Genomic DNA, 13,439 nt, shown 5'->3' with positions numbered 1-13,439 from the left:
ACAAGGCTGTGCCCGGGACCCGAGGCGGTCTTCTGGGAGGAGCAAAAGAGAGGTGGACTCGCCGAAGCTAACATGAACGTCGGCCTGGAAGCCGGGGGCCAGGCGGCCGGGTAGCGTCTCAGGATCTCTGCTAGCTGGGAAGAACCAGGGACCTAATAGCCTTCGGCCGCTTTCTCCGAAAACCACTTCTTGCCCCTTGTCCCTCAGGGCGGACCACTGGGACGTAGTGGGCGTGGCATTGGGCAGCCCACGTTCCCGGGTCGAGGTCTGAGCCGGAAATGGCGACTCAGGCCCCAGGACCTTTCTCAACTGTGGGAGCCGATGTGTTTAGGCCGGACACTAGCTGGGGGGCGGCCTCTGAGCCCCAGTATTTCCCCTGGGTGGGCGGGTGTCTCCACAGCCAGAAGAGCTCTCCCTAGCCGGGGGCCACCTTTGCAGCCGACCTTGTCCGCGGCGGAAAGAAACAGCAGCACAGTTGCCCATCACGAAACCAGCACAGGACCTCAGTGTTTACATTTGTTTGCCAGCACGTGGGCATGCGTTGGCAAAACCGATTGGCCCGGCTCGCTGCAAACTTAAATGCAATTAAAAAAAAAAAAAATTCCCGGCCGGGCGCGGTGGCTCACTTTGGGAGGCCGAGGCGGGTGGATCACGAGGTCAAGAGCTCGAGACCATCTTGGTCAACATGATGAGACCCCGTCTCTACTAAAAATATAAAAAATTAGCTGGACATGGTGGCGCGTGCCTGTAATCCTAGCTACTCGGGAGGTTGAGGCAGGAGAATTGCCTGAACCCAGGAGGCGGAGGTTGCGGTGAGCCAAGATGGTGCCATTGCACTCCAGCCTGGGTCACAAGAGCGAAACTCCGTCTCAAAAAAAAAAAAAAAATTTCGCTAGTGCTCCGTTAAACCGATTTAATCCGTCCCTTAATGCACATACAAGTTTCTTGCAGTTTTCTTTTTTTTTTTTTTTTCTGAGACAAGGTCTCGGTGTGTCACCGAGGCTGCAGTGCAGTGGCATGATCTCGGCTCACTGCAACCTGCAACCTCTCCTCCTTCAGGGTTCAGCTGGGTGTAGCTGGGATTGCAGGCATCTGCCACCACATCTGGCTAATTTTTGTATTTCTAGTAGAGTCGGGGTTTACCATGTTGGCCAGGCTGGTCTTGAACTCCTGACCTCAGGTGATCTGCCTGCCTCGGCCTCACAAAGCGCTAAGCGTGAGCCACTGTGCCTGGCCTTTTAAAAATGTTCTTTTGGCTACATCCCTGGAGTAAGAATTGCTGAGTCAAAGGATATATATATAAACTGGCAAACTGCCTTCCAAAAACACAATTTACATTCTCACTAGCAGTGGATTAGAGCACACGCTGTGAATTCTGGATATCAATTGTTATTTAATGTTTGTTAATGTGTTTTTGTTGTTTTGATTCATATTGTTGGACAGCTGTCGTGGGTTTAATAATGATTTTCATTTATTTCTACTGCCTATTTTTCTTATTGTTAGCTCTTTATAGATGTTAACACTGTCATATATGTTGTTATAATGCTTTTCAAAGGCTAAATAAACTCAAGCTGATTTTTTCATGAAAACACACGGTAGTATTTAACACATCAAATCAGGAATTTTCTGAGATCACACAACTGAAGACACAGTGAAGGAGGATCAACAGCTGTCTTTTCTCCTAACATTTGCTAACTGGTATATAAATGTAATTTTTTTTTTTCTGGGCTGTAGGCACATATAAATGTATTTTTTATATGTTCATGCAAACTTAATTTTAAGCTCTTGGAGAACAACAACTCTAGACTTGTATAAAGAAAGTTATTCTGTGATCCACAGTGGCCAAAGCCAACTAGTGGTTTTCAGAACCCTCCCTACAACACCTCCCCTCCTGCCACTCCTTTTTAAAAAATAATTTTTTGGCCGGGCACAGTGGATCACACCTGTAACCCCAGCACTTTGGGAGGCCAAGGTGGGCAGATCATGAGGTCAAGAGATCGAGACCATCCTGGCCAACATGGTGAAACCCCATCTCTACTGAAAATACAAAAATTAGCTGGGTGTGGTGGCTCGGACCTGTAGTCCCAGCTACTCACTGAGGCAGAAGAATCGCTTGAATCCGGGAGGTGGAGGTTGCAGTGAGCCAAGATGCCACCACTGCACTCCTGCACTCCAGCCTGGTGACAAAGCAAGACTGTCTCAAAAAAAAAAAAAAATCTTTCTGTAAACATAGAAAAGAAAAAAAGTCTAAAACATTATGTTTTGAGACAGGGTCTCACTCTGTCCACCCTGTCTCAAAGTGGAGTACAGTGGTGCAGTCATGACTCACTGCCTCGATCTCCCCAGGCTCAAGAGATCCTTCCACCTCAGGAATAGGGATAGCTATTCCTATCCCTCCTGAATAGCTATTCCTATTCCTCCTGAATAGCTAAGACTAAGGACATGTGCTATCATGCCCAGCTAATTTTTTATTTTATTTTTTCCTTTTTTTTGTGGAGAACAGGGTCTCGCTATATTGTCCAGGCAGATCTCAAACTCCTGGGCTCAAGCTAGCCTCCCACCTCTGCCTCCCTAAGAGCTGGAATTACAGGTGTGCCACAGTGCCCAGCTAATTTTTGTATTTTTAATAGAGACTGTGTCACCATGTTGCCCAGGCTGGTCTAGAACTCAAGCAATCCGCCTGTGGGTCTCCCAAAATGCTGGGATTACAGGCATGAGCCACCATGCTGCCCAGGCTGTGGGCCCCCTCCTGCCACTCCTGATGACAAACATAATTATTTAATATAATTGACATTTTCTCAATATGAAGCATAAATTTAAAAAACTAGAAAACTACTACTTTTATCTATCTGTAACATAAACTGCATGTGAAAATAGTGTGCTTTCCAAGTAAATGGGACTTTAAAGCCCCTTAGACACCTCTCCACAACTAGATTGATGCTCCTAAACTCCTCCTATGTAAGAATTCTATATATCTGTTTCACGACCCTTCCCTCACCCTTTGCCCTTTCACAACACCTGGCTTTATTTCCTTAGCAGGCTTATTTCTATCTCAAAGTATGTTGTTAATTTATTACTATCTCCTTCTAGAAAAAGAAGGAACCTGCGGGTAGGGACCTTCTGTTCCTTGTTCATTGCAGTATTCTAATTTGGATTAGGTGCTAACTCCCTTGTGAGTCATAAAAGAGCCCTGAATTAAATAATTGTTAGTTTATTTGCTTCCTAAATTGGCATATTTGTAGATAAGTTTGCCTATTTAATATTTTGAGCTGGGCATGGTAGTTCACACCTATAATCCCAACAGGTCGATAGGAGGATCACTTGAGGCCAGGAGTTCAAGACCAGCCTGAGCAACATAGTGAGACCTCATCTCTACTAAAAGTTTAAAAATTAGCTGGGCGTGGTGGCACATGCCTGTAGTCCCAGCTATTCAGGAGGCTGAAGTGGAAGAATCATTTGGGCCTGGAAGAGGGAGGCTGCAGTGAGCCATGATTGTGCCACTGTACTACTCTAGCCTGGGCAGCAGAGTGAGAAGTATCTCAGGAAAAAAAATAAATTGAACAGAGATTACCACTCTGTTATTCTATTCAATGCAAGATTGTAGAGGTAATAACAAAAATTTAAATGGTACAAAATTCTCCCACCTATCCTTTCAATTCCCAGCCCAATTCCCCTTTCTGAAGGTAAACACTCTTAACAATGTTTTGTTTTGTCAACTCCTACTTTGCCAACTGCCTGCTTCCCTAAACTGGGAGGTCTTTGAAGCAGGCTAAGGCAGAAGGGTTTGGGTTTTCAATGGAAAGGGAAGAGTTCTTCCTCCCCCCCCCCACCCCCCCAGACAGAGTTTTGCTGCTGTTACCCAGACTGGAGTGCAATGGCACGATCTCGGCTCACCGCAACCGCCGCCTCCTGGGTTCAAGCAATTCTCCTGCCTCAGCCTCCCGAGTAGCTGGGACTACAGGCACGCACCACCATGCCCAGCTAATTTTTGTATTTTAGTAGAGACAGGGTTTCACCTTGTTGACCAGGATGGTCTCGATCTCTTTTTTTTTTTTTTTTGAGATGGAGTTTAGCTCTTGTTACCCAGGCTGGAGTGCAATGGCACTATCTCAGCTCGCCACAACCTCCGCCTCCTGGGTTCAGGCAACTCTCCTGCCTCAGCCTCCTGAGTAGCTGGGATTACAGGCACGTGTCACCATGCCCAGCTAATGGTCTCCATCTCTTGACCTCGTGATCCATCCGCCTCAGCCTCCCAAAGTGCTGGGATTATAGGTGTGAGCCACTGCGCCCAGCAAGGGAAGAGTTCTTGGTCCACAGACCCAGGACTTTGAAGTCCTCACACAGAATAGAAGAGGTAAGTTCACGACAAATGTGTAGAATGACTGGGGGAAAGAAAGATTTTTTTTTTTTTTTTTTAAGACAACGGTCTTGCTCTTGCCCTATTGTATAGGCTGGAATGCAGTGGTGTGATCATGGCTCACGGCAACCTCCCCTCCTGGGCTCCAGCGATTCTCCCACCTCAGCCTCTTGAGTAGCCAGGACTACAGGAGAGTGCCATTATGCCTGGCGAATTTTTGTATTTTTTGTAGAGACCACATCTCACCATGTTGCTCAGGCTGGTCTTGAACTCCTAGACTCAAGTGATCCACCTGCCTCAGCCTCCCAAAGTGTTGGGAGATAGGCATGAGCCACTGCACCTGGCTGAAGGAATTTTTTTTTTTTGAGACGGAGTTTCGCTCTTGTTACCCAGGCTGGAGTGCAATGGCGCGATCTCGGCTCACCGCAACCTCCGCCCCCTGGGTTCAGGCAGTTCTCCTGCCTCAGCCTCCTGAGTAGCTGGGATTACAGGCATGCGCCACCATGCCCAGCTCATTTTTTTGGTATTTTTTAGTAGAGACGGGGTTTCACCATGTTGACCAGGATGGTCTCGATCTGTTGACCTCGTAATCCACCCGCCTCGGCCTCCCAAAGTGCTGGGATTACAGGCTTGAGCCACCGCGCCCGGCGGAATTTTTTTTTTTTAAGTTGAAAACAAGACTCAGTGCTACAGCCGTTTCCTCTGTGAAGTCTTTCCTGACTCTCTCCATTCCCTACTCCAGACTTTCTACCGCACCCAGCCTGGACTCTGTAACACTCATACTTTGTTTATTTGTCTGGTTTTCCTACTGCCAGGATTGGGTCCAAATTATATTTGTCTTCAGAGCTCCAGCAACCAACACTGTGCCTTGGCCCCTGAGAAAGTGCTTAATAAATGTTTCTGCAATAATTAAATGAAAATTCAGTGATCTTTAAAACGAAAGTGCCAAAATGTGTGAGAAACTCGGGCCCTGCCTCTTCAGGCTGAGAACATGGCACAATATTATGATTTAACTGCAGCAACATCCTAACTGAAACTTTTAGTGACTGTTCTGATTTTTTAAATTTCACACTCCTCTGAGTACAGCACATACTGTACTGGAGAGATGGGTCACACCCGCCTGCCCCAGGCCATATCTAATTCAAATTTCCAGTTCCTTCCTCCACCCAACCTTGTTTCTAACTAATGTTGCTAGGCAACTTTTGCAGAATCCACATGTTTGTGGCAATGTTGTAAGAACTGAGTAAAAATCTTGCCTCTAGCTTCTGGGATAACAAACCTAACCTGTTTACCCTCTTTAGACTCATGACAGCCCGTAAAGGACTTTAAAACTATTTTCAACCCATTCATCTTCCTTAGCAACAAAACAAGCAAGATTCTTGCCTTGAAGATTTAAAACTGAGATTTCCAAATCATCTTCTCAAGTATTTTTAATACAGATAACACATGAATATGCAAGCATATTCCTATTAACATGAGCCTTGCACTTTGAATGAAATCCTTCAGAACTAGGAACTAACTTTTCTCAGTGATGTAAAGCCTTTAGGAATGTTTCGTAAGACGTTCTGTAACAGTCAGCCGTTACTGAAAGCTGAATCCTTTCTATTAATATGCTCTTTATTCTGGAGAAATAATCAGTTTCTCTAAAGATCCTGTTCTGATAGATTTCTAACTTTAAAAAAAGACACATTAGTCAGATGTCAGTTTTTCACTTAAGAGACAAATGATATGCTTACAGAGCTCAATTTTCTGCCTTGTTATCCAACTGCCTATTGGCCTCAGAATACAGATCTCAGGCTAGAATGTTGTAACTCCTAGACTGCTCCTGTTTGACTTCCCAGGTACAGATTAGATGTCTCTACTTTGTAACTTGCCTTCATAGTCTCTGATGGGTATGATTATTTGACCATTTCACTGCATATTCATCAGCACACCCTGAGAGTACAGTACAAAGTCAATTCTTCCCTAGTTCAGTTTATTAGATGTGAGACCAGCATTGTCTCTTGCAAATAGTGTTCAATAAATATAAGCATGCTTTCTGGCTGAGTATAGTGGCTCACACCTGTAATCTCAGCACTTTGGGAGGACGAGATAGGAGGGGTCCTTGAGCCCAGGTGTTCGAGACGAGCCTGGGCAACATAGGGAGACACTACCACCTACAGAAAACTTTAAAACTTAGCCAGGCATGGTGGTGTGCGCTTGTGGTCTCAACTACTCTGGAGGCTGAGGTGGGAGGATTGCTTAGGCCCAAGAGGTAGAGGATGCAGTGAGCAGTGACTTGATTACTGCAGTGATGCGATCAGAGCAACACCCTGTGGGGGTGGGGTGGGGATGAAAGAGGTTATAAGTATTCTTTCAATTATAGCAATGTTGTTTGAGAAAAAAAAATCATAGTTATTAATGGCTTTATAATCAGTAATTGCAATATGTTACTCGTGATGTCCCCAAAATAAGTTTACTTAATATGGATGGGCTTGAGTTTATGTACAATAGCTAGGAAGATCGAATCAGAACACAGTACCTATGTAATAAGAACTTGAGAAGCATAACTCAGGAAAAACAACCAGTTAAGAGCTTGTATTTTAATAAAATAGCATTTCTTGTCATGTCGAATTAATCTTTAAGGACTACTAACATACAATTTCCATGCATCATTCTGATATTTATTTAAGATAGATCAAGGGCAGATCATTATATACTTTGGATATGGGTATAACAGTTGTATAGATTCTATGCAAAATGTCTGAAAATCTAAGATTCTCATTCAGGTTTTGCTTGGGATCTTCAGCTAGGAGAGACCTACTTAAAGGTTGTGTCCGTGCAAGTATGAAACAGCTGTAACCAGCCTTGTTAGTGAAAAGAGCCCTTAGGCCTACTCCTACTTATCTCAGCAGTTCTCAGCCTTACACAGGCCCCCTAATCTTGAAACACTTCATAGTCCACTGCAATAGGTCAGACAGTGGTACTAATGCAAGACTTTTCCCAAGGGAAAATACCACTGACCATTCCTAGATAAGAGAACAGTTCTCAACCAAGATATTTTAAAATCAGAGTTCTCTGAAGCATTTAGCCAAAACATTAGCAAATAACCCCTTCCTATTGCTATTTTATAATTCCTTTCTATTGGAATGGAACTGAAAATGGTATGGCCCCATTTTCTCAAATATTCCTTTTTTTATTTCCTTTACAGAGGCACAAAGGGTTGCTGTTCTTTATATTTTTAATGAGTTTCAATAACTGAAAAGGTCACTTCACAGAAGTGTCATAAACAGAGAGAACCTTGAGTGCCCAACAGAATGCAGGCACTCATTAAATATTCAGGTAATTGATTAATTGCCTATCCTTTTGGGTTAGTGACATACACAGGAAATGACCTGAATGACCACAAGGACTGTCAGTTGTTTGCTGGCCACATTGTGATTATTTAAACTGGCTTTGTTCAGATTACTGCAGCACAAAAGATGTGATGACTCTTCTCCAGTGAGTCAAGGGGCCCTGTCTCATTAGGGGAGGGAAAGGAGGTAAGACAGACATCCCATGCTGGTCTTTTGTTAGCAACAGAAGTGTGTTTAGGTATTGCTATGTTTTGATGACTCACTGGTGAGTCAACTTTAAAGTTCTGTAAAAGGCCTTGTTCAGCTCAGACAGGATTGAGAGATGACCTCATCCTGCATCTAGTTGGGTAGAGAGTAACCAGTTGTGTGTGACATAAGCCGATTGGGAGTATGTACAAGAAAAAAAAATACTGGTGAGGGTGAACTAGTTTCTAACTGCAGAAATCAACTCTGCTTGGCAGTCCTCTATTAGTGTGTCTACTATGTTCAACCACCTTATCCTTCCAACTGCACATTAATTAATTGCTTAATTAATACAGGTCAGAATATGAGAAATGTCCTAGTGCTACAAAGTGCTAGGGTGCCTTTGCAGGAGCTGGGAGAGGGAAGAACATTTTGGTGCCAACTATATGATTGGCACTGAGTCAGATGCTTTACATACTTATTTACTTATTTAATCTTTACAGGAACTCTATAAGAGAGTTTTTTAATTTGCATTTTACAGATGAAAATGAGATACAGGTTAAAAAATACCTTCATCAGGCTGGGCACGGTGGCTCACGCCTGTAATCCCAGCACTTTGGGAGGCCAAGGCAGGAGGATCACAAGATCAGGAGTTCAAGACCAGCCTGACCAACATGGTGAAACCCTGTCTCTACTAATAATACAAAAAGTAGCCGGGTATGATGGTGGGTGCCTGTAATCCCAGCTGCTCAGGAGGCTGAGGCAGGAGAATCACTTGAACCCAGGAGGCAGAGGTTGCAGTGAGCTGAGATCACACCATCGCACTCCAGCCTGGGTGACAGAGTGAAACTCCATCTCAAAAAAAAAAAAAAATGCCTTCCTCATACAATCATAGAACTAGTATTACTGAGACTATATTTTTTCTTTTAAAAATTTTTTTTTCTTTTTTCTTTTTTTTTAATATATATATTTTTTAAAGATGGGGTTTCACCATGATGGCCAGGCTGGCTTTGAACTCCTGACCTCAGGTGATCCACCCACCTCAGCCTCCCAAAGTGCTAGGATTACAGGCATGAGCCACCGTGCCCAGCTTTTTTTTTTTTTTTTTTTTGAGACAGAGTCTTACTCTGTCACCCAGGCTGGAGTGCAGTGGTGCGATCTCGGCTCACTGCAACCTCCACCTCCCGGGTTCAGGCGATTCTCCTGCCTCAGCCTCCCAAGTAGCTGGGATTACAGTTGTTCACCACCACGCCCAGCTAATTTTTTTGGATTTTTAGTAGAGATGAGGTTTCACAATATTGGCCAGGCTGGTCTCAAACTCCTGACCTTGTGATCCACCCGCCTTGGCTTCCCAAAGTGCTGGGATTACAGGCATGAGCTACTGCGCCAGCCGAGACTATATTTCTGAGACTTTATTTTTAATTTTAAAATTAAAAAAACATTTTTTATTTACCCATCCAATGACCTACCAATATTTTTTATTTCAGTTTTTTTTTTTGAGACAGGGTCTTCATCACCCAGGCTGGAGTGCAGTGGCACAATCATGGCTCAGTGCAGCCTGAAACTCCTGGGACCAAGCAATCCTCCCACCTCGGCTTTCTGAGTAGCTGGGACTAGAGGCACATGCCACCATACCTGGCTAATTAAAAAAAAAATGTATAGAAACTTGGTCTCACTATGTTGTCCAGACCAGTCTCAAACTCCAAGGGATCCTCCCACCTCAGCCTCTCAAAGTGTGGGAATTACAGGTGTGAGCCACCATGCCCAGCCTTCTGAGACTTTATTACTACTGACTTAAAGCCTGGTTCTTCCTACCCGAGTAAGAAGCGGGTAAGGTGAAGGGTGAAACAGGGAGATCTGATGAAGGCAGGGTCACACTGGACCCAGCTGGTAGGCCAGGCTAGTTGGGCAGTGTGATGTCTAGAGTCATCCTTCCTGGTAGCCCGGCTCATAACTTGATGGTGTGAATGTGGACCTTGGGATCCAGAGGGAGTCAGACTTGTACCTTTACTTTTTTTTTTGTTTCAGCATAAAACCCAAATGTATTTTGAACTCTAAAATCAAGAGGAAAGATTACAAAGATTGATATAAAAAAGTAGAGTAAGGGATGAAAAAGTGTAGAGGGTTGGAGGGAAGTGCTAGTTTAAACAGTGAAATCAAGGAATGCTTTTCTGAGGAGGTGGCATTTGAGCAGGAACCTGAATGGAGTGAGAAAATCAGCCACATGGAGATCTGGGGGAAAGTTTACAATACCAAAATTGGCATTGTTTATAATACCCCATATTGGAAGCCACCCAAATTTCCATTAAATACTAAGTAACTATAGTTTACAAAATAATGAGCTACAACTATATGTACAAAATGAGAAGATGTCTACAAGATAATGGAGAAAAGGGCCAGGTGCAGTGGCTCATGCCTGTCATCCCAGCACTTTGGGAGACCAAGGCAGGTGGATCACTTTAGGTCAGGAGTTCAAGACCAGTCCGATCAACATGGTGAAACCCAGACCGTACTAAAAATACAAAAATTAGCTAGGTGTGGTGTGTGTGCCTGTAATCCCAGTTACTCGGGAGGCTGAGGTGAGAGAGTCACTTGAACCCTGGAGGCGGAGGTTGCAGTGAGATGAGATTGTACCACTGCACTGCAGCCTGGGTGACAGAGTGAGACTGTGTCTCAAAAAACAAACAAACAGGCCGGGCGCGGTGGCTCACACCTATAATCCTAGCATTTTGGGAGGCCGAGGCAGGTGGATCACGAAGTCAAGAGATCGAGACCATCCTGGTCAACAAGCTGAAACACAGTCTCTACTAAAAATATAAAAATTAGCTGGGCATGGTGGCACGTGCCTGTAGTCCCAGCTACTTGGGAGGCTAAGGCAGGAGGATTGCTTGAACCCAGGAGGCGGAGGTTGAGGTGAGCCGAGATCACACCATTGCACTCCAGCCTGAGTAACAAGAGCGAAACTCCGTCTCAAAACAAACAAACAAAACCATATAATGGAGAAAAGTTGCAAAACTGGATAATAATTCAATTAAAAACAAACAAGAAAATTCACCTAACACCAACATAATTATCACAGGGAAATCATCTGGAGAAATACAAAAAGTTGAAAATTGGGCCAGGCACAGTGGCTCACATCTGTAATGCCAGTACTTTGGGAAACCAAGGCAGGTGGATCACTTGAGGTCAGGAGTTTGAGACCAGCCTCACCAACATGGTGAAACCCTGCCTTTACCAAAAATACAAAAATTAGCTGGGTGTGGTGGAGCACACCTGTAATCCCAGCTAGCTACTTAAGAGGCCGAGACACAAGAATTGCTTGAATTGGGGAGGTAAAGGTTGTAGTGAGCCAAGATTATGCCACTGTACTCCAGTCTGGGCAACAGAGCAAGACTCCGTCTCAAAAAAAAAAAAGAAAAGAAAAGAAAATCAGATGGTTGGAAGCAAGATGGCCAAATAGAAGCCTCCATCGATCATCTTCCCTGCAGGAACACCAGATTGAATAATTATCTATACAAAAAAGCACCTTCAGGCCTGGCGGGGTGGCTGATGCCTGTAATCCCAGCATTTTGGGAGGCCAAGGTGGGCAGATCACCAGAGGTCAGGAGTTCAAGACTAGCCTGACCCACATGGAGAAACCTGTCTTTACTAAAATACAAAATTAGCTGAGTATGGTGGCGCATGCCTGTAATCCCAGCAATGGGAGAGGCTGAGGCAGGAGAATCATTTGAACCTGGGAGGCGGAGGTTGTGGTGAGCCAAGATTGCGCCATTGCACTCTAGCCTGGGCAACAAGAGCAAAACTTCATCTCAAAAAAAAAAAAAAAAAAGAAGAAAATAAAAACACCTTCACAAGAACCAAAAATCAGGTAAGCGATCATAGTACCTGGTTTTAACTTCATATCACTGAAGGAGCCATGGAAGAGGGTAGGAAATGCAGTCTTTTTTTTCTTTCTTTCTTTTCCGGAGACAGAGTTTCACTGTTGTCACCCAGGCTGGAGTGCAATGGCACAATCTCGGCTCAACGCAACCTCTGCCTCCTGGGTTCAGGCAATTCTCCTGCCTCAGCCTCCTGAGTAGCTGGGATTACAGGCGTGTGCCACCATGCCCAGCTAATTTTTTGTATTTTTAATAGAGATGGGGTTTCACCATGTTGACCAGGATGGTCTCGATCTCTTGCCTTGTGATCCACCCGCCTTGGCCTCCCAAAGTGCTGGGATTACAGGCTTGAGCCACCGCGCCAGGCCTTTTTTTTTTTTAAGACAGGGTTTCACCACGTTGGCCAGGCTGGTCTTGAACTCCTCACCTCAGGTGATCCGCCCGCCTTGGACTCCCAAAGTGCTGAAATTACAGGCGTGAGCCACCATGCCTGGCAGAAATGCAGTCTTAAATTGTAGTCTTGACAGTATTCCCCCATGCCCAGCAGCTGCTGCGTGGCACAGAGAGAATCTGTGTGCTTCACGGAGGGTGAGTGCAGCCATTGTGGGATTTTCATTGGAATGCAGTGCTGCCAACACTGGGCGGAACTCAGCCAGTGCCCATAGAGGCAGCATTAGACCAGCCTTACCCAGAGGGAAATCACTCATCCCAGTGGTCAGGACTTGAGTTTTGGCAAGCCTCACCACCATGGGCTAACGTTCTCTGGAATCCTAAATAAACTTGGAAGCCTGTCTAGGCCACAGGGACTGCAACTTTTAGGCAAGGCTTAGTGCTGTGCTGGGCTCAGAGCCAGTGGACTTGGGAGCCACACAACCCAGTGAGCCACCAGATGGGGCAGCCAAGGGCATGCTTGTGCTACCCCTCCTTCAAGTTCAGGCAGCGCAGTTTGCAAATCCAAAAGAGACCCCTTCCTTCCACTTGAGGAGAGAAAAGAGTGAAGAGAACTTTTTCTTGCAACTTGGATACCAACTCAGCCATAGCAGGAGAGGGCGCTGGGAAGAGCTGTGAAGCCCCCATTCTAGGACCTAGCTTCTAGATGACATTTCTAGACACAACCTGGGCCAGAAGGGAACCTGCTGCCTTGAAGGGAAGGACCCAGTCCTGGCAAGATTCATCACCTGCTGACTAAAGAACCCTTGGGCCCTATATAAGCAGCAGTGGTGACCAGATAGTACACACTGTGGGCCTTAGGTGAGACTGAGATATGCTGACTTCAGGTGTGACCCATCACATTCACAGCTGTGGAGGCTACTAGGTGAGACCCCTTCTACTTGAGAAAAGCAGAAGGAAAATGAGGGGGCTTTGTCTTGAGCTTAGGTACCAGCTCAGCCACAGTGGGTAAGAGCACAAAGTGGGCTCTTGGGGTCCCCAGTTCCAGGCCTTGGCTCTTGAGCAGCATCTCTGGACCTACCCTGGGCCAGAGGGGAGCCCACTGCCCTAAGGGGTGAGTCTCAGGCCTGGCAGCATTCTCCACAAGCTGACTGAAGAGCCCTTGACCCCTAAGTGAACATCAGCAGTACACTAGAAGTACTGTTCATGGGCCTGTGGTGATGGTGGACTTGGGGAGAGACTCCTCTGCCTGGGAAAAGGGGATAAGGACTTTGGTGGTTTTGGTACCAGCATAGT

Source organism: Callithrix jacchus, chromosome 10 (genome assembly GCF_049354715.1).
Source record: "Callithrix jacchus isolate 240 chromosome 10, calJac240_pri, whole genome shotgun sequence".
NCBI classification, from domain to species: domain Eukaryota; kingdom Metazoa; phylum Chordata; class Mammalia; order Primates; family Cebidae; genus Callithrix; species Callithrix jacchus.
This window is presented reverse-complemented; position numbering follows the sequence as displayed.